The 27,905-nt window shown below is 37.9% G+C and overlaps 1 protein-coding gene across 2 annotated transcripts in view; it reads right to left on the bottom strand.

Moving 5' to 3' along the window:
• The window catches only part of CALCRL (calcitonin receptor like receptor), an 81,590-nt gene extending 54,694 nt beyond the window's left edge, over positions 1–26,896 (bottom strand). The window contains exon 1 of one of the 2 annotated variants that reach the window (XM_061364650.1): positions 26,797–26,896. The gene's annotated coding sequence lies outside the window, so the exon portion shown is untranslated. Of the gene's footprint in view, positions 1–24,101; positions 24,310–26,796 lie in introns of those variants that run through there. The other variant, XM_061364649.1, reaches the window with a different exon arrangement.
• Positions 26,897–27,905: the final 1,009 nt, after the last annotated feature.

Genomic DNA, 27,905 nt, shown 5'->3' with positions numbered 1-27,905 from the left:
ACTTGTCTTGACTTCCAAGGGGCTATACTCAGTACAGCGAAGGAAAGTAAAGGCTTGTGAATGAGTTCTAATGACACAAAGAAATGGATGCATATACTTGAAGGACAGATTAAGAACACGAAAACGTCAAAGCAATTGTATTTACATTTATAGCTAGATCTTTTCTTCTTCTATGTAATTCTCCTCCTCACAGACTAGCTGCAGAAATCATCTTAAGGTAGTCATACAGTAGGCAGAGGTTTCTCTGTCCTCTACCTGTATCTCCTTCAAGTGAAGAGATGTACAAAGATATTGCTACAGTCAGTGACGTTTTACATTAACATGATTTTCTGTCCATCTGGGTTAACATCAGTGTTGACAAATTAAGGAAAATATCAGCCATCAATGTTTTAGTCTTTTAAATGGCAATTCCCTTCAGCTCCATCCACACCCAACCATACCCACAGGAATACTGACATATGCACAACACTGACACAGGCTGAAATGCTCAGGAGTGAAGAAATACTTATTTTGCTAAAATTGCTGTCAGTTTAAAAATCAATTGCAGGAATCACAGCCATTAACTAACCAGCTTAACAAAATGAGAAATTAGATCCTTTGAATGGGAAGCAAACTGCTACCAAGCAACTACACTAACCTCTCTTATGGTATTTGCCCTCATTCTGATTTGAAAGTGTATGTGGAGAACAAAAAGCAACTGGCACCAGTATAAAAGTGAGATCTCAAAATTTTCTTGTGCTGCATAAAATCCCTCAAAAGGCACTGATGGCTATTTGGACAACTCACACCATGTTCAACCAATAAGAACACATTTATGTGATGAACTTTATCAATTACCTGTGAAAATGTGTGCTTACTTTGAAAAGAATAACTTCTCTTTTACATGAAGTGAGTCTTTTAGTCTGAAAGTATCCAAGTAGAAATCTTTAGCACCAAGTGAAATAATATGTTTGTCTATATTTTCTGAAACACCACTTACATAAAACTTCTTCCACCTGAAATTATAAACATAGGTCCCAATTAACAGTTTTCTAATTTTCAAATTTGTTCATCAACTGTCTCTTGCAAGTCTTAATTCTTTTATTGAAATACCAGAGATTAACAACTGCTGAAAACTGCACTGGTTTTCCAGGTCTAACCGGCCTTATATTTCAGTAGACATCCTATTATATTTTTATGCTGTTAATAGAAATGCAATTCTGTGCCACTGAAAAATTCTACCTGATGAGCTTGTGCTGCTGAGAAAGACGTTAAAAGTCTGAAATACCAAAAGGAGTTAGTGGGTTATCTAACAACTTAGCTGGCATGCAATCTTTGACTGTCAAGCACGGCACTATTTCACATCCTCTGAATGAGAACTGCAAGGATGACCATTACTAGGATTTTGATATTATTGTGTAATTTCATTATTGCATTGCACATTACAGTCTTTTTACAATGCATTCCATCTGTTTCACATAGCTGTATAGTAACACTGCAGCAGAATGAATGTATCAATGCACATTATCAACTAAAATCCTCTACTCTTTGTGAAGCAGAGATTTTAGAGACAGTGCCAGCTGCAGTCTGCAGGAAGTAGTGTGAATGTTTCCATGAATTCAATTGAAGATCATATGCTCAGGGTGTGGCCATGGGAAAGACTAGTGTATCTTACACACAGTCCCTAAGCTCCAATTAGGATTCCTTTAATTACAACCAGACTTTTCCATATCCTTTTGTAGTATTCCACTGTCTTACCTGAAGACAACCCAGAATAAAAAAATATTTATTAACCATGAACATTTAAAATATTACATAAATTGGACACACAACCACTGCCTTGATAAATTTCAGACTCGCATGGACAAGGTACTTCGTGAAAATTAAATATACATACCAAATGTAATAAAATATTACAAGTACTATAGTTACAGCAGAGGAATGAAAATCAAGCATAGCTATTATGGTTATGAATTGCACATAAATGTTATTTGTATGTCATTTATACGTTTAAGCACATTATCTCCCCTTCAAATGTAAAAATATTAAAATAATAGCAGAAACATGTCATGGAGAAACTCATTTACAGCTTATAAAATTGCAAGTAATTGAAAATTTCCACTACAAGCATGGAAAATATTAGGTGGCTTTAATATAGGTATCTATTATCTGCAAAATCACATCCTGCATTTATTTTTCTGGAGAAATAAAATCCCCATAGAATTCTCATACTGATTTCATACTCCATTAAAAAATCCCTGGTGGAAACAAAATGCATGGAATTTGATGGGAAGCTTTGATAAGGATAACATTTACCAAAATTAAGTTTAAAAAGTATTCAGTTGAGTTTGTAATTCTACGAACCAGCTCTTGCCATTGGTCTGCCAGCATCTCGCATGCAACTGCAGTACTCATATTCACTCGCTTTGCTAACTGCCCTTAATAGCAAAGCTTAGACGTGAAACTTTCAGGCATTACTTACCTCAGACTGAGGTACCATAAGTCACTATGATAAAATAACCTTTGCATACCTTTTTTTTTTTCTTTTCTTTCTTTCTTAATTCCTTCCTGCTCCCTTTAACTTAGTAAGATGCCTTAAAAGGCTCAACCATACAACGTGCACACATTTTGTTCAGAAAGGCTGGACTTGCCCCCCTCAACTGTTACCCCCTCCAAGCTGTACTTCTGTATCCTGTTGCACAGAGCATGCACACTTCACATTCATCTTGCTGAGAAATTCTGCTCACAGCTGCTTGCTTGACAGGGATCTGGTTGGGGGGGGGGGGGGGAGTGAGGGCAGGGAAGAGAGAATTTTCCAAGCGATGGGGGAAAAAACAGTACAAAACTTTCATCATCAATGGCCTTGACATTGCTGGAGCCAACGGAAACAACATCACCCAACTGATTCCATGTGAGGGAACCATTCAGAAACAAACAAAAAAGTCTCCTGCATTTATTTCTATCGAGGTAGCTTATGCCAAGCTTCCTTTGGTGAAATCCAGATTTCTCCTGCATTGGCTTCTTCCCACTGTTGATGGAGCAGGATATTTGGTGAAACAAGCAAGTACTGAATATGATATTCTCAATTAATTAGCATATATATGCAGGAGAGAGAACTCTGGTCTCTTCTGAAGCTGTAAGAACACCTATTCTGCCTTTTTCCAAAGGAACTATCAGCTGCTTTGTTGGTGAGATACGTAAGTGGGCCAAGAGCAGACATAAAATTTCTTACTAACTGTTAAGCAGATACAAGCCTTGCTGGCAAATGAATTCCATAAGAGGTACGTATCTTACTGACCTTGCAAATAGTTTCATAGAAATAAAAACGCTTGGCTATTGCTACAGGCCTACAACATGCAAAGAACAGGCAGCATGTCATCAGCTAAAATCCCCAGGTTTTCCGAAAGAAAAAAAATATTGCAGGAATAAAACTTAGTTGGTTCCCCTGCCTCCCTAACAAATACATTTCCCTTTCTCAGGAGGGTATTAGAAAACAACTCCTGCACTAGCGTATTTTGTAACTGCTCAGTGATGAGGATAGTCACATCTTTATTCTACACTTTCTTCGCATGTCTCAAATCTTTACTGACTGTGAACTGGTAAGCAGTTGTTGTACATGATTCTAGAACTAGTGGTATTTTAATGATGGCATTAATTACTCTGGGTATTGTATAAGCATTTTATAGACTAAGCAGCAAAGCACTTTTTGATTTGTCTAAGCAAAGCATAAAATAGATTATATACAGACTCTGGTCAAGAGGGACACTGACAACTTCAGCTATATTTGGTTTGTCCTATTCTGAAAGACATCATCTCCCAGATTCAAATTCAGTAGGAAGTTAGGATTTCAGTACGCATCATTTGCACTGGACCAAGTGAATTTATTCCCATGTCATTGCTATCAGACAACTTCTAACTTTGAGGTCATGAACAATCCTCAGGCTGTCTTGTTAAACCACTTTTCAAGGCTTTGGAGAAGAGAAACAATCATTTGATGAGTGTTTTTAAGGAACAGAGAACTTTTAAGACTGAAGTGGCCATCACCTGGAGATCTGAACTCTTGGTTGGTCATCTCTGAGGGTCAGACATTACAAAGAGGATGACTCTGTTGAAAATCAGACCACCAAACTGATGTGAAATTCAGACTAATCCAAATGTGGGAGCCAAGACAGCTACTGAAACTATATAGTGCTACCAAATGTAGAATGATTACATGCATGCAGTATGAAGAAAAAAAAGCTTCAGTTTTATATCTAAGAAACAAATAAAAAAAAAATAGATAAAACCTTCAATGTGGTTTTTGCTTTAAGGCCACAAAGAAGCACAAAGAAATAACATAAAGGGAGGATGAGTAAAATGATTAAAAATACTATCCAAAATAGACAGAATTTAACTGATTTGCCCATCACTGTATGGCACATTGTGTCACATACAGGGTTTAAATACCCACTCAGCAATTAGCAATGGATTTACCATCTGTTGGGATTGTCATTAAAAGGACTTCAAAAAAGAGAGTAAAAACATTTGAGCTAAGAAAAAGAAAATCCAGACAAATGAAAAATCAGGAAAAGATAACTAAATATTTCTGCTAATAAATTATCAGTCATCTATTTTCTACACCAGTCTTTCACCTGTAATTGTACTTGTCTGTAAGATGGTCTTCGAACAAAAAGCTATTCTCAAGCTACAGTTTGAACACTAATGTCTGTGGTATTACTAGGGACACTTTAGATGCCAAGTTTAGAGGAACATCATCGGCAAGAAATACCCAGTGTTAAGAGCTACTTGAGACAATCTACCTTAATATTTTTTTGCACCTAAGAAACACGAAGTAGGCTCTTCCCCTACTGTGAAGGTATAATTGTTACCTGAAGTGACCTCCTGCACCCAGCTCTATCCCTCTCTAATCTCTTGTTACCCATTCTGAGCATTTACCCTACAGATTAAATTGCATATAGTAACATTGTGGATGTCAGTTTTATCAGCTACACAACCTGCCCAAATAACCAACCAAACATACCTTCACATCATGTACAAGCAATTTTCAACTGGTAACTCAAGACTACCTACTTTGTAGCAAAGTGTAATGAAGTAGTATGCTTCACTACTAACAATCACCTGCAAGATACAGGTGTTAATAAATGTGACTTAAACACCTGACTTTAACAAACTGGCAATCTTTCACGTTTATTTCCTGACTCCTTCATTTATCCCATAAAGCCCTAAGAGGCATTTGAAATCTATTGCTAGACACATAATTACAAAGAAATCACAGCTGTTAATCAAGCCATCCTGACCAATAAGAATCCTGAATGCTCCTCTACAGCACCCAGACAAAACAAAAGCACCAGAAATACATTATGTTTTAAATAATTCTTGACTTTTAAAGTGATCACCTGGTGACAGCAGCCAAACTCCCTGTCTTCTTTTTATTGTTTTTACTTATACAATTGTAGTGCCAAAACTAACTACAGTGAACAAGTAAACTGACCTGTTAAAATGTGCCAGAGAAGAATAAGAATGTTAAGAAAGGACAAGAACTGTAAGAAGATTATTATTACTTGAAAAAGAATGCATTCCTAGATTAAAAAAAAAATAAAAATCACAACATAAAGTAGTATCCAGATGGTATTAAAACAGTGTGCATAATACATCAGAGCTGGATATCCATGTGAATCTCCACAGGAGGTTCAAAAACCAGTATCTGATAATGATGACAGTATCCCGTCATCCTTTGAGATGTCTGAGGCTATAGAGAAGTTTTCCAAACCTGGCCCAATGTCTTTGGAGCATCCTGTACAGAGGCAGCCAGACCTGCTGGGCTTCCCTGTCAGTGGCAGATGCCTGTGCACTGGGTAATCACATCCCACCCCAAACCTGTAACATGACAAATCCTTCCCCTATTAACAGCTTCCCTATAAACAGTTTAGCTCAAGGAGCAAGAAGAAATGGGTTGGAAGGGGGGGGCACAAACAGACAAATGGACCAACAAACTAATCCATACAAAAAAAAAAAAACAAACTAAAAAAACCCACCCAAAACAAAACCAACCAAACAAAAAAAAACAATTAAAAAAAAAACAACAACAAAAAAAGTGAAAACTCAAAAAATGCTCCGCATTTTTGTTTTGGGTTTCCTAGCAGTTTCACAGAAGTCACGAATTCATGACATGCCCAGAGAGGAATCAAAACAACTCAAAAACAAAGGTCATTTGAAAAGAGGGTCACACTTAAAGACTGGACCACCTCCAAAAACTGCAAAGAAAGGGCAGTTGGCAAGTAAGATTTTCAGAGAAACACCTAAAACAGCCAGAAGAGCACTATGAAAAGCTTGGGTGAGATCCCAAAAGAGCTGAAACATCATCGTGGCACAGTTGTCAGAGTACAGAAGACAGCCGGAAGAACTTTTCAAATGCAACTTGTGCAGTTTTCCAGCAACTGTAATCTATAACAGTCACTAAGGCAGATAAGTACTGTAGGCTGTGTCTAATTTGTCCTGATTACACAGGTTTTTGGTTTGGTTCTTTTTAACGTATACCTGAAACATGGACAAATGTAGAAATACAGAGTTATTTTTGCAGAAAAAGGCTCCTCCCAGAGCTTATCTGACCAAAAGATTCAAATAAGCTGGAAGTACAGAGAGGAGGTGGAAGAAAGGGTGATACCCTTTCACAACAAAGGTTATTTTTACTTAAGTATCATTATCTGTTGAGCTAAGCTGCTTCTGTGACTGGAATTGACACTGCTGGGCTTTACCAAGCAGCCCTGAAGATTGAAGCTCTGAAGGTACAAATTTACAAAAGCAGTACACCAGTGCCCTGCTCAACTTCCAAAAAGAAAGATATCTTTGTAGACACAGTATTTGTTAAAGAAATATATGTGCAAGAAGTGCCAAACTTTGCTAAAATAAGACCAGGTTGTAAATCTAGATAGTGTCTCGAACAATTCACCATGTAGAGCTGAAAGGACCTAACATATAAAAAAAAAAACAAAAACAAAAACAGAAAGCAAGCAAATATACCCGCATTGCTGTTCTAGGACTAAGTTTTGCCCAAGGTCTCTTCCACAGGCCTCAGCTGGAAAACAAAGGCCCAGGAGATTTTTCTGAAAGCAGTAAGGGGATATCCTGAGTCCCAGCCAACAGCCTAACAGTACAGCTTCCAACAGCCAAAACTGTGTGAATTGTGTTACAAACATCACTCATTAGCGCACTGTGTGCTTATGGAGCCTTCAAATAATTATATTTTAATTGTTAAAAATATTTTATTTATGAAAGATGTTATACTTTAAGTAATAGGCTCCCACTCTGTAACAAACAGTGATTTCAAATTACTCTTTATTTCTCAATATATTCAGGTAGACAGCTTTGAAAGCTATACTTTCAAAGATTAGACTGCAAAAAGTCTGTTCCATACCTCACTTCCATATTATTTGTATTTCACACCTTACCATAATAAAATGGAATTTTCTTTATGATAACCTGTTCTAGGCTTCAGGGGAGGGAAAAAAAAAATAAATCCTAACCCAAACCAAAATTAAAACACTCGGCTGGTTTACATGAACTTCTCTTTGAAAAGCTATGCATCTTCTCTTTTCTACCATAAAAGAGCTCAAATGCTGTTCACTAAGGAACGTCCTTTCTCTCCCACACAAATGTGACATAGGTGGAGCTGATCACTGTGGGATTGGATTTGTTTCTTGGTAAAAGTTGTTATGACGTATTTTCTGCTACATCCTAACATTTGTTAGCATTCCTCGTCCTAGCTATACCTACTACATCTTATAGTGATAACTAAGGAATTACTGCAGAAAGCTATTACGTGAGCAGTGGGTTTCAGAATTTATTTCTTCAGCAGCATTAACTGCATTTATGTCCAAAGGATGCAATGTTTCAATAACTTCCAGTGTTATTTACACATTATTTCTTCTTTGTACTAAAGTTGTAAAAGAAGACAGAACTGTTTAAAGAATAAAAATTTATGATTTCTAAAAGCAAGTCTTAACACTCTTATAACAAAGTTTAACTCTCATGATGAATTGTGCTCTCATAGCACTGCTAAAGATCTACCAGTTGTTTAAAACTGTGAAAAGCTATTTCTTAGACCTTTTTCTTTTTTTCCATCCAACATTTAATTTGGATTGGGGTCTTTTGATTTAACTGCAGAGGCAGACTTGAGACAACTACAAATGCAAGTCTTCACACATTAATCATTCTCCCTGTACTAGCTTCTGTCCTTGCAGCTTGATCAGACACTGGGAAATTGCCTGCTCAATGTCATTTTTCCAGTATTAAGTGCTTCTGTGGCTTATCAGCTTTCTTGGCCCAGGAGAAGCCTGTAGGTGATTATAACTCTTCATAGTATCAGAATGGTTTGGGTTGAGGGGACCTTAAAGCTCATCTAGTTCCAGCCCCCTGCCCTGTCCAGGGACACCTTCCATGTAACCAGGTTGCTCAAAGCCCTGCCCAACCTGGGCTTGAAAAATTTCTTAGTTACAGTAATTGTGATAGTATTTTTACTTTTACTCTTCTCCGTGCTCCACTGGCCCTTATGCCATCATGAGGGAAAACATTCACTGATATGTAACAACCATATTGAGGGCATTACAAATTATTAAAATGCAGAATGCTTCATGCTCACATTATTAATCCAATTCTCTACTCGTGTTGATGTAGGAAAGAACAAGATTAAGAGTAGCTGGTGCATACTGATCCTATCCTCACTAATGCTAGATACTTAAAAAGGTCTTCGTACCAAGCTTCATTACCATTCTTGGAGAACTGTGATCTTAACAAGCATATTGCCTAACTGTCAAACATGAAATCTGTCACCATGACAAATACCATTAAATATCAGTAAACTTTAGAAAAGAAAAAAAAAAATTATGGTGTGAACTCAAGGCTGTAAACAAAATACAAGCATGCCTTCCTTTCTGTGCTAATTGTAGGAGGAGAAGGAAGTCAACACAATTAATGGCTGATAATTATAAAAATACCGTGTTACTTTATAGAGCCCAGCATATAGCTTGCATAAACACTAAAGATCTTTCATTCAACCACTTTCAGTCCCTGGCAAAGCACTGCAGAGATGAATTCAGTTTAAGGTAACATATACACTTTTTTTCCCTTATTTCAGGTAGCACCTTGCACAGGGTAAATACAGAAGTCAAAAGAAAGACAGTGAAGCTCACTGGACTAGATCTGATCCAAGATAGGAAATCCTCCATTTTGAGTGTAAAGGTTCGAGTTCAAGTATACCTGTGAAACAGCATTAAGTATTCCAAAATAAATGAAAAGCTTGAGTTGCATTACAAAAATATAATATCTATCCCTGTGATATTCCAATCCCTGAAAACAAAATGTCACCACTAGTAAATCAAAACCACCTGTTTCCACAACAGTAATTGGCCTTACGAGCAATTTGTTGTGAAGCCAAACTTCAAAAACTTAAGGGGGTGGGGGGTGGGAATTGGGATTGGAGAGAAGGTAACAGTGGCAAAGAGAGTTCAATCTCACTATGTCTAAACAAACTTGCACTTTAGTTTAGTGTAGACTTGGCATGTTCATAGCTTTTTTCATTTCTTGAATTACAGCTCTAATAGTGAGGTACAAATCTGTATAAAACATGGCATGAATATCTGATACAATTATATATAGGCCATCAGCACCTTGAAAGTGCTTGAGCCAGAAAATTTCTGGTCCTCATGTTACAGAAGTTATCTGATAGCCACTTAAAATTTGTAAAAAACAGGCTACTTACTCAGTTAGGTGCAGTCACCAGGAGCCAGTTCATAAATTATGAGCAAAGAAAAACAGAATTAAGCTTATCAGCAAATGTAAGCACACATCTAAACTGTGTCAAACTTGAGAACAGACTATTAGTAGCAAGTCCTCTCTGATGTGACTTATTTTGTAAGCATGTGGTTTCCATTATGTTGTTTTTATTGCAGCAGATCTGCACATTAAATGGACAGGAAAATCCTTCACAGATTTATGCTAGCCTGGGTGGGAGGGTGCTAAGGCTGAAGCCCAAGTATTAGGAACTGATGAACAAATTCAGTTCAACAAATAAGCAGCAGCATAGCTCAGTAAGCCATGTAGCCTTCTATATACTTAATGTTCTTCCAAGCACAAGCAAGTTTCTCCAGAGTAATGTACTTTCTAACAGAGTACACAGAGGCACAATAATTTATTTAATAAGTACAATTTAAAATATAAACTCAATGTTTCCTGAATTGAAAGTGATACAAACACAACAGCACAGGTCTGCTGAATGCAAAACCCACTAGCAGTCCTCCAAGAGCTGGATTTCACTTTTGCAGAGTCAATATTTTTTCACTGGTCTCTCACCTAATAATCTTATCAACACTATTCCTATATGCAAATATTTCCTCAGAGCAGCTGTAACAGTATATAGATTCTAGAGAAGTACTTTTTCCTCAGGAAAATACATAAAACTAAATAATGATAAATTCTAAAAGAGCACCCAAATATAATTCTGTAGTCACAAATAGTGCTGACCAACGATTTCTCCCTCATATTCAGCACACAGATAAAGTTTTTCCTCCTAAAAGGCAAATTAATTTAAACTTACATTATCATCAAACTGTATTTTAAGAGAACAGTGATGCTAATATTATAAATAAAATTCAAACCACGCCTATCTTCCTGGTTTACCTATTACAATCTAGGAAACACAAACGAGTTACTACAATATGTGGTGGCATAATACGTATTTGTCTACATGGGCAATCTATGTCAAGCGTGCTTTTCTGTGAATTACTATGTTTACTTACTTGTATCAGTGAAAGATGAGAAATATTTCCAGTGAGATCTACCCTACTTCCCCGAGATAAAAACAAACAACAAAAACCCGCAAGAAACAGCACCAGCTGCTTGGCAAGACTACTAGAATGGTAACATGTTCTCCGAGCACTAGGTCAAGCAAGGGAATTAATTACTGATGAATGCTAACACAGCAATAGCACTGACAACTGTATCATTACACTGTCTAGCAAACAAGCTGTTCGCTCATGGTGGCCACTTCTTTAATACAGAGCTTTTCCAGACTTATTTTTGCACGAGTTGTACTTCTAGAGTAGTATTAAGGAAGCAGTTGACTGTGTCTAAAACTATGAAGCATTTACAACTGGCAAAGATTTGTTAGTAAGGCGAATTTGATACAGCAGTAGCATGCAAGCTTATTGTTAGATCTACCTGAAACTAAGCACAGAAAAAAACGATTTCTTAAATAATATCCACCCACTAACAGTTTCATCCCCTGATGAGTGATAGTCGTAATTGGAAAATGAGTACGAACAGGTTCTATAGTTCATTCTGCAAAATTCTCATCATTCTGTACTTTAAGAGACTGTTAAAAATGGCACTTATATCTAATAGAAAGGAGAATGATCAATCTGAACAAAAAAAACATTGACAAGGGAAAGATAAAAAGGAAGTTTTTACAAAGCTGAGAAGAACAAAAAAACAGGAGAGAGATAAAATTCTGTAAAACTCATTATATAAAAAGTTACAAGAACTGGAAGAAAGAAAAAAAAAGGAAAAAAAAAGAAAAGAAAATCCAAGCCTCAAACAAACAGCAACAAAAAGAATCAAACCAATCAAATCAAAACAAAAACACATCACCAAATAAACTCAACCAAAAGCTCTGCTGTCACTCTGTGATTGTGTAAGTATCTACACTTTTTTGGGTAAGGTTCTACATTAGTTGGTCTGGAAATCTGGACAGGAATCTCATGAGAACATGCTTTCTGATAAAATTTTAGATACTCCCAGGTTATAGGCCTGTCAGAAATAATGCAAGAGCAGCCTTTTTCTATAGTATTTTAGTACTTTGATTCTAACTCTAGCAAAAGAGTAGGAACTGCAGAGGCACTTGAACTTTACAGACAGAGTGATCAGTAATAACTCTCTCCCCATTCCTTACCCATGCACAGTACAGTACAGCCTGAATTTTGGGGAATACAAGAGGACTTTAATAAAGTGCTAGTTGTTGCTATTTAAACACCTTACAGGAGTCACAGCATTATGCAGTTTGTTACCAAATGGTTTTTCTAATAAAGATCAAGTATCTTTCTTCAGCGCTGTGTTGTGACTTCACACACAGGATTCCCAGGATTCCTGCAGCTTACAGATATGACTGACAAATAAAACAGGATGCTAACAAAGGCCACCTTCCCTACACAAAAAAGGAAAATGGTGAATTCACTGAAAGACTGTGAAAAGGGATCCTCTATCACTAATGATAACATGACAACTATATTTTGGAAGGAAGTAAAATAAAAGACTGATTTTAGCTTAGCTATCCCTTAAAACTAGATACAAAACCAGAGGTAGCTACATTCCTGGAAACGATCACATAACTAGAATTTTCACATGTAGTAAATCTTGCACTTCTTTGAAAGATATGCAACTTAAAAACAGGTCTTCTGATAAACATACCCTCATGCAATCAGGATAAAGTAAGCTGAAGTCTACTGGGAGAAGAAGATTTCTGGGCGTCACCTTTTTACATTATTTATATAGGTTTGCTGAGCAAGGATTATTCTATTTTTTGTTTTGTTATAACATATACTCTCAGGTTACATGTAGAAACCATGGTAAGTTCTTTCAGAGGTCTGCAGAGAAGTGGGAATCATTCTCCTAAACATCTGGGGATCCAGACAGTTTTGGAAAGGCAGCAGTCCAAGACTCAGCACAACAAATGTAGCAAAGATGTACTTGGTTGCTACATAGAAATTACATTAGATGAAAAAAGAGTCAGTGGGATCAGATGGAATAAACACAAAGGAAATGAAGAGAGTTACACTTGAAGTGGTTTTATTTTTCTTTTGCTGTTTTAAGCTGGAAAACAAGGTATAGATACTGGCAAATTCACAAAAGCAGCACTGTTTTCTCTTTGAAAGCTGAGGTTCTCTAATAGTGAAGGAGGAACAGCAGCTGAATCTCTTCAAACAGCATTTGCTTGATAACTTGGTGACCTTTCTATTAAGCCCGAAGGGCCACAAACACACAGAATCCATATGACCCACAACATCTTAAAGTACTGGAAGTTGCTAACCAAGTGCTCAGTGTCAGGAAACAACTCCCTCTGTGGAACTAATTTATTTTCTACTAGAGGACACTTAAAATCTCTCATGAGAGTCAAGAGAAAGATTTTCAGCAATCAGTTGCAAGTTATCCCCATTGGAAACCCAACAGAAATCACTTTTAACCACATCTGTGGTCCCCTTCCTTTCATGACATACACCCAAGAAACCCAGAGCTCTGTAAAACAGTCACCCTCTAGGAAACTTCAGCCAATTAAAAAAATTACCACATGTAATCCTTCTGCCATGTTCAGCGTCCTAAGAATTTAAGTGCTTGCTTTAAAAAGTTACAAATGGATTCTGGAAATCCACATATATTTCTGGGAGCTTTTCCAGTTCAAAAACCTGCTTGCTCACACACGTAAGATCATGTGGTGTTTTGTGAGGAACACATTAACTACTACACTTAGTCAACGTGACAGAAATATTGCCAATCTGCTTTATTTTTACATGAAGCAGTACACACTCCCCTTCCTATATGTAGCCATATATTAATACTCTTTATTAAATTTATACAAATAACATTAGGCATGGTAAATAATTAGCACCCTCTTTGTCACACCTTTCAAAAGGAGTAGTAACATGGACACAGTGGACAAAAGATGTTTTCTCCAACACATACTTTCCAATATGTTCTTGCTGATCACTAGGGTTTTTCCCCCTGTCTATTTGTAATCCCCTTTAAATCACAACTGGTTTTGCAAACTCATGGCCTTGTTTTTTGCTCTGATTATCATCCGTACAGTTTCACTAAGTATGTGGAACTGCATAGAGTATACTACTTGTGACTTTAAGGATTTTGTGCGATTGAAGACTCAAATGCAAAATGGAGTCAGAGCTAAAGAAAAATAGTTGGTACCAAACATTTCCAACAAGCCATTGTTCAAACTGGGTAAGAGTGGTACAGTTTAAAAAAGCTTTTAACGAGTAGCATTAGCTTAAATTTCATCTGCTTCATGTCAGTTAATACGTTTCTTATTATGCAAGAACCAGACTCACATGCATATTCCTGTTGTGTCCCTGAGACATGCTGTAGGATATTCAGCTGCCAGACTTCCGTCTCACAGTTCTGCTAACATCAAAACTGACCTACAGTACCCTTAGTTTTCCATTTGGTAGATTACACAAGTATATCCCAGTATTCCAAATTATGTTTATTCCAAGAACACACACATACACACAAAAAGAAAAAAAAAAAAAAGACCATTTTCACATCTAAGAAAATGATGTGATTAAAGACTGAGAGATTTTCATACAATGCTGGAAACATATGCAGTTTCCATCAGCTTCCCAGCTCCCTGTGGACTGCATTCAAGTCTATTCTACTAACCCTGAATCCCCATCCCAAATCTGAATGATTCCTCTTGCATGAACTCCTTATTTCACACTAGCTGGAAATCTTAAATGTTTTCAGCTGTGCCTATTAGTGGGCATCTTCAGCTAGAGAATTGTTAATATAATCAGACGTCACAGAAACATGCCAAGTTGCTTCAAAAGCCCACTAGATGCTATTTTTTATCTTCACCTTTTACATCAGATTGACCCTTTGGATTCCAAGTGTTGGAAATTATGGGAAAAAAAACCACCAAACACCAAATTACCCTGTATGCCAAAAAGCAGCACTGTGAATAAGCTGTTTTCTTTTCCAACTTCAAAAGCAAAATGTTTTTCTTTTAAATAACCTACCTAGACTTTCAGATTCAAGAGCCCATCATAAGCCACTGTGATTTCAGTTTGCTAAGTACGCCAGGGCTAATTTGCAGTTTGATAGTGAAAAATTTCCTGGCCCTTTTACTCATTACCAATAATGATAAATAAATGTTGAATACAGATAAAAAACATAAATTTATTCTAAATACTGAATGCATTTAATAAAATTGAGCTTTGTTAGAAAATAGGCAGTTCGTAGCTTTACAACACTTACTAACAATAGGGTGCTAACAAATGAAACAAGGTGGTAAATATGAAGCTTGTTTATAACAAGACTGCACAAGAAAATATACTGTAATGACCCTGTCTTGAACATCCTGTAATAGCCCATTGTTCTTCTCTATTACTCTCATTCAGCACTTTTTTTAATAGCGGATGTATGGCAGTAAAGGAACCAATGTGATGTGGGATTGCATGTGCACAAATCATGCCACATAATAGAGGTGACAGAAAGACCCTGCCACACTGAGAGAAGTTTTGAGTGGGCTGTTAACTGGATGTGGAGCCTTAAAAAACAACCTCACATCTTTGCATAACTTGAAGAAGAGAAAAATATTTACCCATAAATGGCTGAAGGATCTGTAAACCCAGAAAAACAGAAGAACCATTTTATCTATGAAGGACAACAAATGACATGAAGAATGGGAATGAAAAAGGAAAATCAAAGGTTTCATTTCTGAGAGATTATTGAGTCTTATAATCACATTTAAAGTTACCACAGTAGCAGAAATAAGAACCTTTCCCTTTATAGGTGAAGAGAAGGTGTAGTAATAAGCATCTTCATGTGTGGCAGCTGAATGTTTCACCTTCACTCATGTGAGAAACAATGAGCTAACTGACCACCACAGCTACTGGCATTTTAACTAGATTGTGTATTGAAACCCAGCGTCTGCATTTGTTGCCAAATTAAAAGACTGAAAAGACACTATTGTAAATTCATGTCATACACACAACTCTGCATACAGATTTCTCACCATCTAAAGGAATCTTTCAGATTATCCAAGTGGCTATGCATGTAAAGAAATGGCTTTTGACTGGTCACAGGACACCTCACTCAGCTTTGGCTCTGCAATTAGGAGGTCAAGATAAAGGCAATATCATTCCATTTCATGATTTGTTCACAGTTCACTTTTCTGTGGGAACTACATTTTGAGGTTCAGATTTATTTTCTTTGTGCATTTCTCATTCCTTCCATCATTGTATCTTCCCTGCTACCAGACTTCATTGTTTTATTGTTACCTGGTGCTCAAGGAAGAAGGATTTGGACAACCATCCTGCGTAAAAGTCGTAAATGTTTAAAAATATAACAGCTTGGAAATGTAAGAAACACAAGGGCTGAAGAAATTAAAAAAATAAAAAAAAAATAAACCTCTGGCATAAGACATCCCAAATTCCTGTATGGCATAATGCTATTTTCAAACACTTTGGCTTGGCAAATGTGCATTCCCTGAAAAAGCTGAGGTATTACAGATAACTGTCTATCATGCCAGTCTGTCTTCATTGGAGAAAATGTGTTTCAACAGTGTCTCTCCACCTTTTCTAACCTGACTTTAAAAGCTTATTGCAATTAGTCCCTAAAGTCTGCTTTGAATCTGGACTCTTAGGTGCTGATTTCACCCTAACTGTACGCACTTCACCTTAAGGATGGCAGTATACATTGACATACTTTGGTGCCCCAGTGCCCCTGCAAGTATTTTGCCATCCTTTCATCAAACCTTGAATGACTGCCATGTCCTTCACTGGGCTGTAACATGACTCTAGGAAAAGCTTAGCATGTCAGCAGGCTATTTGATCTCTGTAGCTCTAAATAAAAAGTGTCCAGTTAAACTGCATTAGTTGAATTCTAGCCTTGGATTGCATGCATAGTTTTTAGAAGAGGGATCTTCTCTAGAGAAAAAACTCTACAATCCCTTCTGAGATAACTGGGGAAGAAGAAAACAAGACCTAGGCCCAGAAGCTATCTCAGTGGTTCAGTCTAAAAGGTTAAAAACATCTGAATGATGTTTTTCCACCTAGTTTCCTAGGAACTCTGCAAATGCTGAGATAGCACATCCAGCATGTGGGGTGGGGAGACAAAAGGCTCCTGTAAGACCATGCTGTGACTTCCATAATCAGTCTCAGAATAACATTGTCAAGACTTGAAGACTGCTTAAATCACCTCGTTTAGCAAGAAATGAAGCATTTACAGAAAAAAAACCCCACAGAAATTTAAATTAATATAAATGAATACCCAATGAGTATACTCCAGACAGAATTGTTTGATCTTCCAGTTGTAACCATTACTCTTGTTTTATATAAAACCTACACTGTAGTAGCAAATAAACAAATTTGCTATTTCTACTTTGCTCACTGGTGTTAATGTTAATTACACTTATGACACAACAGGCAGGCAATTATAGAAGGGATATAATCTTTCTGATCTCCCTTAGTGAAAACTGATAGAGTACAAGATTCCCCAGCACTGTGAGGCAAGGAGAACACTGGAATAGCAGTGTTTAACTTGGTGGGAGTTCTTACTCTCATTTCTGTATTGGTTTCCAAAGTTATTCTTCTCTAGGACTATAATTATCCCTGTTTGTCTTCAGCAGAAAGGCTTTTATTTCCTGATGTACATACATGATTACCAGATTAGAAACATTTCCCCCCCCCCATCCGTTTTTACTCAATGCTTCTGAAAGAGGGAGGGGCGAGGGAAGGAAAAATGTAAAACCAAAAACCCAAAGAGCACCAAAAAAAACCAACCACAAAACCCAAAAACCACAAAAAACACAACCCTACAACAACCCAACACAAATCCCATACTACACTGGCATGCACATAACCACAATAAAGGCTACAATTTCATTGTTCAGGTGCCTACTTAGTGTTAAGCATTTTAGCTGTTTCCAGTTGCTCCTAGCTACATAGGGAAAAAAGCACAATCATGGTGTCCTTCAATGTATTATGACACAATAAACAACATATTTAATAAAAAAAAAGAAGAATGCAGAATGGTGGCCATGCAAAGAACACTTGAATGGCACTCAGGAAAGGACCTTTATTTGCCTTTCCTGAACTTGTTTAAACTAACTTTTTCCTGACTAAATGCTAGATCAATTTAAGAAAGTTTACCAATCATGATACTCTGTTTACAGTACACACATCTGTTATTCCTCTTCAAGGAAGAGGACTAGGAACAATATAAATTACAATATATAGTCATTTATGGAAAGGGTTCTCACTCCCACATCCCCCTTCCAAGAAACTAGACATGTGAAGACACATTTCTCTTTGAGAGGAAGAATAAGACAGAGGTTAATTTCATCTGCATAAGTCAGTGTAGGATAAGCTTTTGGAAATATTGTCAAGCCACATTCTTAATGCCTGGCAAAGTGACTCATTCAGAGTCCTCACAGGAAAGGAAGTTGAACAGAATCAAAAATGGAACAGGATGGGGGCTTAAACAGGGGAAAGAAGCGAGAGAAAGGAAATGTGATTATTCAAAGTGGCTTGAGGTTTCAAGTTCTGTGTCTTGATGTTTTTTTTAATATATATGTAAAACATCTAAACACATGTAAAAAATATATGTACATATATTTATGCAGGTATAAAAATGCATGTATGCATGCATGTATTTATAAAAATCAACTTGATTCTGTTGGAAAACAGACTTGTGTTTGGGGATGGCCTTCCAAATCAGCCTGCTGAGGTATTTGTTTTAGTACAAGGTGGCATTGACATGGTATGGGAAATAAAGAATCCCCTCCGGAAACCCACAAGTTTTTTACAGTCATGCTCCAATTCCACACAACATGGAATTATACACTCATGTAAAACTGCACCACAATGCAACAAACACATTCCCTAAAGAAACACTCTGCACAATAAGACTTTTTTTTTTCTTTCTACCCATCCCTCCCCAAAACCCCACAGCATTGACTTTCTTCTCCTAGCAACTCAGTGAAACGTGAAAACGTTTCTCTTCTCCAAATATTTTTACCATGAAACTTTGGATAATTAGTCTCGTATCATGTAAATTTTAGCTAATTCAAACAGAGAACAGTATGTATACTGTTTCAGTAAATGTGTTCAGTTGCAGAAGCCTAGTGTAGATCACCTCCCTGGATTCATCATAACTGGAAACACATTATCTGTGTAACCAGAATTTCCACTGACTAAAAGAATCATTCTGGTTCCCGAAGAAGGTGATAAACATAATTTTTAATATAATACAGGCAATATTCAACTGATCTCCAGCTCTTTCTGTTTCAGAATTGACACCCATGGGTAAAATTTAGTATTGTATAGTCCAATAATAACTTCTGTGTCATTTTTTGTGTTCAAAGGGATATGCAGGTTCATGAACACTACCCGTTAAATCATGTCATCAGAAAAAGAAACTTGAAAAAGGCTTGCATGGTCAAAAAGTCACCCTGGAAAGATGTATTAGAACAAAGACTTTTAAATTCTACATCACACCTCCCAAACAAATTTATCACCATTTGCAAAATGTTCGTTATTTAATCCCCAGAGTGAAACCTGCTGGATTTCAGTAACAGAAACAAAAGGGCAGATATCCTCATTCTACAGAACATTACAGGATATTCATCGCAAAAATGCACCCTTTTAGTAATAAAGGGTTGCAGAATATCCTACTTTTTGCTTCATTTAGGGCAGTAAGTAAATACATACATGCAAACATAGAGGAAAATAGGATGATGACTAAAGGTTTTACTCGCTTTCAAAATGTGCATTTTCAAGTTTCTATCTAGGAAGGATTATAGAGCACAATACTGGCAGACAAACTATACCCATTCTGATAATATTACTATAAATATATTTTTGCAGCCTAAAAGAATTAGTTTTGATATACTACATTCTCAGCACATCTTCTGCTTTAATGAAACTCTACCAGTATTGCCACTACTAAAATAATACAAAATTTATTAACTTTAATTTCCAAGATTTTACCGCTGTGAGAGTGGGTGAGAAAACAAAGGGGGAAAACTCAAAGGTAACACAAAGAGTGACATTGTATGCACATGCAAGCATCAAGGTTGTGCAGTTTTAAAGCACTGAATTATCAGAGAATACATGGAAAGCATATAGTTTTTAGGAACTAAGAAGATATCCTGCCTAAACACAGCTAACTATATGACAGTATATGATGTAGCTGCTATAAATAATTAAATAAGCCCCAATCACCACTGTGTTTTGCTCCTTGCCATTGGTATTAAATGGGAAGTCAGACTGGGACAGGCTTCATTAAACAAAAGTCTGTCACTAATTTTGTTTGGGATATTTTTATATAAGGCCTCCATGATCCAGGCATATATCCAGAAATAAAACAGTGTTTTATTTTCTAAAATTTAATTAGTATCTTAGCAGTCAGCTACAGCTTAATAGTGGCCAAAACTGTAACAAAAGCCTTGGGTGGTATATATGCCATATTAAGAGGTAACAGCTTCAGAGACACATGCAAATCTACACCAGCTGAAAATCTGTTTTCTTAAAATGAGTGCATTGCTTCTCTGATGGAAAGTCTTTTTTTAATGCATTACAGTCAGCTAAGCACATTTCAAATTTGTCTTTCTGAGGAAAAGCAACTCTAAATAAATCACTTCTGTTCTTTTGGACAGTGTATACTGCAACGATGATTGAAAGTGTTTGCACAGAACTAGGGCAGGAAAAAAATGACTGCTGGGAAAATGTAAACAGTATAAACAACCTTGGGAGACTAAGGCGGATATGCATGAAAGATAACGGGAAAACAATACTCTGAAAATGCAGTTCAGTTTTGCCCAGACTCCCAGGGCAAAAAAGAGAAAGTATTGCTAAAAACACATGCTATAATGGAAACAAATTCAATAAGAAGTTCTGATACTGTACTGCACTGGCTGTGTAACTGTCCATCAAGATAACAAGTAAGTAAAAGGCTAATTTTTGCTGCCCTTTGTGCAAGTGTGTTACACTGAAAACATCAGAATTGCCAGTATGAGTGCAAGAAGAAAAAAAAAAAAATGGCTGTGAAAACCCATGGAAATCTTTCTCCTTTTTCTTTTAAATATTAAAAGGAAACTACATTCAAATGTATTCAATTTAAAATATTAATACTCATGACTCACAATTCTCTAAACAAATGATGAGGTTTAGGACTAATTTACTTTGAAAGTCTTTTTAAAAATGTGTATCACTTTAGTTGGTATGTTAGAAGTAATAAAAATCAGTACTGTATAGACCTGCATATATTGCACATATGTACACAGAAATAAGATATTACATTATATGTCTAAAACACAAACACATAAACACACTTTCAGATTTCTTTTACTGCTTGAAGTTACTTGTTTGTCACAACCCACATCAGTTTTAGTAACAGTATTCACTCCTTCCTTGACACAGCAGTATCAGGAATATAGTTAATTCCAGAGCTCTGACAATTTGCTACACCAAAGACTTAGAATATTTCCCAGTAACAAAACAGTTATATGAGCCACTAAGAGGCTGTTTTCAACGACCATAAAGCTAAACAAAGGAAACCACCACATATGAAACCCATGGCTACGTGAGCTTTATAACAGAGATGACCGTAACACTAAATTAATGCCAATATTGTGTATACACCCCACAGGAATGACAGCTAATCAGAAGCACAGAAGGAATTTTGCTAGCAGATCAAGAACACTATAAACAAGCTGGGAAGAGATGGGATCAACTTTTTAAAAAGGTCTATTTTGTTTTCCTAACTGTAGTCTTGGATTTCTCATTGGAGAAATTCCTTCAATTACTTTCATAAATAGCTTCTGTTCAGTATTCACTATAGAAGTAGCTACATACATACTTTTGAAACATCACTGTGTAAACGCTTTTATTAAAAATGCATTGGTAGCAATAGTATTTTCCAAATGGCCATGGACTGGTTTGAATTTTTTATACATATGATTCTGTGAACTCTTGGGCCCAATCCTACATAGCAAGCTATGTACACGCAAGAATGCCATTTGAGGCAGCAGATTAACCTGCATGCACAGAACACAGAATTAAGTTGGAAGTATACTGGTGGTGAAGGAAATGTATGTGTGCTTTCCTCCCTCAGCTTTCTTTGTTCTTAATCTTATCCTAGTCTAAACCTAGACTGCAATATCCAGACAGCCCACAGAACAACACTGCGTTCCCAGAGTAAGCCCCTTTATTTGGTCAGGTAAGACATTAGTCACCCAGAATGAGACATGCAGATTTGCGTTTTTCAATCTAAGCATTCAAAAATTGCACAAGTTATCAAAAAAACAGCTGCCAACAAACTACAAGGACGCAAGCAACTGAGTAGGTGATGTACGCATAATTCCTTCAACAGAAAAATACACACATTTATATCTGGCCCTTTTGACAGTCAGTGGAAAAAAAATCCCACTGGTTCTCAGTGGGCCAGGATTTCAACAGTTGTCTCAGAAAGAGCTTATTCAAAGGGACAAATACTACATTTCTTGATGCAGAGGAAAACTCCAGCTGATCAGGAATTCAGAGAACAGTAATATTTGATGTTGACAGGACACACATCATGTAACTCCTGAACTTGCACACTGTGTATTCAGGTCCTCAGTGCTGCCTGCTAAGAAGTTCAATCACACTGTTCTACATCACTATCCTGCCACTGTTTTTGCTTAATCTGCAAATAATGTAGATTCTGGCATCAAACCTGCAAACACACGTATGGCCTGACACCTTCTATATGGGCAGTCCCAAACTAGTTACTTGAGAAGAACATAAGTATCTAAATCATTTTGCTGCAATTCTGAAGAGAGTGGCTCCTACTGCACTGATCATTAAAACAACATGAATGCATTCTCTCCCAAGTGTCATCCTTTTGATTTCTCATCACCATGTACCTTTTGTGCTGAAGACTTTCAGTCGTATAAAGACTTTGGGATTGCCCTATATGCAGTGAAGTCAATGCGAGTTTAAGTAGACTACAAAAGTTCATACTATGAAAATACAAATTATTATTTTTAATTGAGAATTTCAGACAGCATCACAGCATAGGTACTTTTAAAGAAAGACATAGATTCTGATCTGGTCTTACTATACAGACTTAGTGTGTCTCCTTCCAATCCACTGAAAGGACCTCAGATTCAAAGCACAACAACCAGGCTTTTAGCACTTCACTGATCCAAACAGGTTTAAACTGCTACATGCATTATTACTGCAAATGAAAACCAAGATCTCCAATACGATGGGAAAACCCTGCACTGGCACAATTGTAAGAGCAGCAAAATCTGACACCCAGTATCTGGCATAAATTTACTAAGGCAGAGAAGAAAAAAACTCAGCTATTTTTATTATTATTCCAATCTCAGACCCTATAAGTTATACGGATGACTAAACAAATCATTGTAGAGCAAATTTATAGGCTGTATTATTTCTAAACTATCCTTCAGAAATAAGATTTCTTTTCCTGATTCTACAGATTCACTGCTTACATGCACACAAGCAAACGGCTAGAAGTAGCAATCTCAGTAATGCAACTGTATGTGTAAAACCAGAGGATATCACATTTGAAAGCTGAGGAAGTGGCAAGACTATCAACTGACACTGGAAGGCATGGAATCACATACCACTGTTCAATAGTTTCTCAGGGAAACAAAATAGTGGGCAATTACATTTCAATAAATAACTTTGGTGTCTGTCCTAAAGAACTCTAACAGTAACACCCCAGCACATGTACAAGCTTCAAACTCAAACTTTTTCTCTAGCAAGTCCAAACATAATAGAAGCTTTATCTTAGTTGTGCAATTACAACACAAAACCTAATTATGAAATAACTCGAGTATGACTTCTTTCAGGTACAACAGTGTCAGTAAGATTAAAGGAATATTCAGTAAGAAAGTCTATACCACTTAATCACCTAGTTCAGCCTCTCTTGAAAGAGCTCCAGCTGTACTGAATGAGTCCTAAGGACCCTTTTCTAACTAACGAGTCTCTAATTCTCTCCAGCTGCAAAGACAGAAATTTGGTTAGTTAATATCAGAATTTTCAGACAAAATCATGTTAAGTTTCTTATACCTTAAGATTTAAGTATTTTCATGTCCCTTTCTACCTATTTATCACTTATTACTTCTTAAACGATATAACACTAGTTATAAAATCAGCTCAACGTTTCACTCCCTAAAAAATAAACAAAGCATTTCACCCTTTCTCCCTGTAGATTACACATAACACGCTGAGGTTAATGCAAAAGCATGTACACATGCGTAACTACAAATGCGTTCAAATGGCACAAACCCCACTGTTCTCCGGGACAATAATGAAACGGTTTTGATCAGTACTCACCACACCAAGTTTACACAGAGATGGTTTCAGATAAATCAGTTCTATTTCCCTTTACAGTGAACGAGAAAGGAGATGTTTCCTTCCCTCTCTTCCCCTTGGCCAGTTCAGAGGTTCCGACAGCCTGCTCCTCCCGCTGGGTATGATCCTGTTGCAGAGCGCAGTGGGTGCGCGGAGCTGCGTCTGGAGCGCATCCGAGTACGACCGCAGAGCGGCAGCGGCGGCGGCAGCCGCGTAATATCAGCGTTTCCTGTGACATCACCCTGACCCCGCCTGTACACTGCGTTCGTTCACTACTCCCTCTGTTAACGGCGCATCCCGAGGAAGCCCGGCTCTTCTGGCGCCACTTGCAGCACCGGGGCGATACCCGGCCCGGTCGCCGGAGCCTGTCTCCCTCTGCGGAGGCCGGCGGCAGCTCTTCCACTCCGAGTAAAAGCTGGCGCTATGCAACAGGATCGGGAAAGATTCACTTGCTCCCTTACAGAGAAGACCACTGGGCCTGTCTTTGCATGTAGCAGGCAGTAAGAGTCGTCCTGCTCATCAAACTAGACACAGAGAAATGAATAGGCTTGGACCTCTATGCAGAGAACAATATTCCATCTCAGTATGACTGACCTGTCCTACCTCTGCCAGCAAAGCACAGGGGCTACATTATGCCCTATAATGTAAGTGCTGAAAAAAACTACAGAGAAAGGCTTTCATTCCTCTAATGTAAAACTGCAGTAAAGGTCAGAATCAGGTTTTCAGATTAAAGTGCATAATTTCAAGTACCACTTTGTTTTATATCCAAGAAAGCAAACAAACACCACCCAAACAAAGAAAACCGAAACCCTGTGTTTAAGTAAGTCTCTGAAATATAGTAGGGTAGAAAACAGCAGGAATATTGCTGCACAAATGTCAGGGTTACATTTCTTTAAATGCCAGTGATTTGAAAGCACAAGTATAAGCTACCCAATTTGAAAACTGGCATAACTGAAGACAAAATGAAATTAATGACAGTTTTTCTACTAGCTTCAAAGGATTTTGCATCAGGACCTAAAAACATTTATTTGAGAGCATTTATCACTTGTTGTTTGTACAACTGACACCTGTGCTATAGGCAGAATCTGTGCTTTCCAAGTGAGCAAGCAGCTGCTGAGTGCATACGATGAACAAATGGGGAGTGAAGCACCAAACTCAAATAGTAACATCTGACACACAGCACTCCTTATGTGAGGCCATAAGGACCTCACAAAGGCCGTATTTTCCTAATTGCACATCCAAAATATAGCCATTTCATTTGCTTATGAAACAAGGTAAAATACTCCGCCTGCTTCTCACTACCTGTTGCTCATCTGCTCTTTTTACCAACAGAAACATTTGTGTAACATGCCGTGAACTGCATGAAGGCCACTGAAAACCACAAGCCAGGGTCAGAAAAAATTGGAAGAGGGGCAGGAATACTTTAAATCCATATGGCCAGTGGACATTACAAATTGTGAAAGCACACTATAGTGTTACTAAAAGAGCAAGCACATGACTTTAATACTTATTTGGCATGTGCAAGTCTTGATGCTTCTAGGATCTTACATCAACAGGAGAATGTTTTAGTTTTATAATCACTGAAGAACGAAGAGCTGGCACTCTAAACTTAGTCTAGGCTATGTAAACAGATATAAACCAGGGATTAGCTTTGATTCCGAACAGTAACGGAAATTATCTTCTCTGAAATCAACAGTGTCACCTCAGGTAGTGGAATGTCCTCAGCAGTGAGCCTGGCTGCAGTATGTTAGACAGTTAGGTCTAGGGTATAGACTACCACACTGTATGTTAACATACAGTAACCTAGGAAATAACTCATGTATTCCAGCGAAGCACATGTGTTCAAGAACAAGCATCTGGATCAGTTGTAGAGATTTATTGCATGGTCCATGTTTGATTTGCCATGTCAAGTTCAGTAGAGTTGTGTGTATGTGTGTTTTTTTATTATTATTTTAAAGTCTTATGTTCTACTTATATAGCTGTTATTGGACCTTGCTTACTCCTACTCTACAGGTGTTTGAGACATCTCAGTGTAATGTGCACTTCAGGGACACTGAACCTCATCCCCTCCCCCCTCCCCCCCCCGTACTTCAGCTCCCCCTCCTCCTGGCTGAAGGAGCCAGGGTTACAACCAGGGTGGCTCTGAGCCCTTCAAAGGGAGCTAAATGAGCTCCATCAACTGTACTTGAAGCAAAGAATCACAGAATCATAGAATCAACACAGTTGGAAAAGACCTCTAAGATCATCAGGTCCAAGCATTTCTCCAGGACTGCCAAGATGGCCACTAAACCATGTCATTAAGGGCCTCAGCTATAAAATTTTTGATCACTTCCAGGGATGGTGATTCCACCACTGCCCTGGGTAGCCTGTTCCAATGCCTGAGCACCCTCTTTGTCAAGAAATTATTCCTAATATCCAATCTAAACCTCCCCTGGCACAGCTTGAAACCATTTCCTCTTCTCCTATCTCTTGCTACTTGGGAGAAGAAACCGACCCCCACCTCCCTACAACCTCCTTTCAGGCAGTTGTAGGGAGCGGTAAGGTCCTGCCTGAGCCTTCTCTTCTCCAGACCAAACCTCCCCAGGTTCCTCACCACACTTGTGCACCTAGCCCTTCACCTTCTCTATTGCCCTTTTCTGGACCTGCTTAAAAAAAAAAACAACCAAACCCATCCTACCACTTACCACAGTTTCTTTCTGATGTGAAAACTCCGAGGATACACGTGGTTTTGCCGATTACGAGCCCGGCTGTGGAAACCAGCACTGCACTGTGGCAGGTTCCTCTCTGCTGGGGATGGGGTTTCCGCCGAGGAACGGAGGCTCCGGACTGTCCCGGCCGCCCTGCCGCGGCACCCCCGTTTCCCCACCTCAGGCCCAGCGACCACAGCAGCTGGGAGCGCCCCCTGGCGGCGACGTCCCGTGGAACGGGTGGAAGAACCGGGAGTAACGAGAACATCTTTCACCTGTACGTGTTGTGTTCCCCCAGCAAAGCCACATAAAAACAACATTCCACAGGTGACCTGCCTTGTGGCACTGCGACAGGGTCAAAAGCGACGGCGGCACAAACCAGTCCCCTTCCCCCGCCATATGCTGCCTACTAGCAAACCACTGAGAGTTCATGCGTAAAAGCTTCATGAAGGTATGCTTCACTTTGCTTGAACCCAGTTCTTCCTCAAGATAAGCAACTGAAAGCAGACGGTTATGAAACATAATCCTTACATCCACTTTACCATTTTTGGTTTGAAAGGTAGAATCTATAAAGATTTTCTCTAAATAAATCTGCCAGCTCTGAAAGAATAAAGGCATTGGAGATGCAGGGAGAAAAGCTGGCTCAAATGAACTGTAAATAAGAAAGAAGCAGGGGATAGAAAGTAAAAATCAGGAAAAGGAAGGCATACAAGTAAATAATTAATAAAAAGACTTTGAACTACTTCTCAAGGACATTTTGCTTTACCATTTGTATGGATTAAGAGCACATATCAAGTTACTGCAGGGCAGATGATATGTGGAAACTCATCAAACCTCTGTAAAACTGCTTCAGCTTGTTCCCATCACGCAAAGTGGGAGAAATCTCATGGCCCCCTGTGTATTTTCTCCAAAGCAAACAAGGTAGGTTCCATAATGAGATGACCGGATGAATGGACTCCACGTAATAGGAGGTGTAAAGTCACCTTAGCATAGCTTCATTTCCTGACCTTCACCATTCTGCCATCTCCCTATCTTCTACCTCTATTGCGGCTCAGTTATACCCCCTTCTACATTCACCCTTTAACTTTGAAAATGCACA

This window comes from Neopsephotus bourkii, unplaced genomic scaffold (genome assembly GCF_033783945.1).
Source record: "Neopsephotus bourkii isolate Nb327-2 ecotype Australia unplaced genomic scaffold, CSIRO-AGI_Nbou_v1 NB_1245, whole genome shotgun sequence".
Classification (NCBI taxonomy): domain Eukaryota; kingdom Metazoa; phylum Chordata; class Aves; order Psittaciformes; family Psittacidae; genus Neopsephotus; species Neopsephotus bourkii.
The sequence above is the reverse complement of the archived record's forward strand: the minus strand, read 5'-3'. Positions and strand labels throughout refer to the sequence as shown.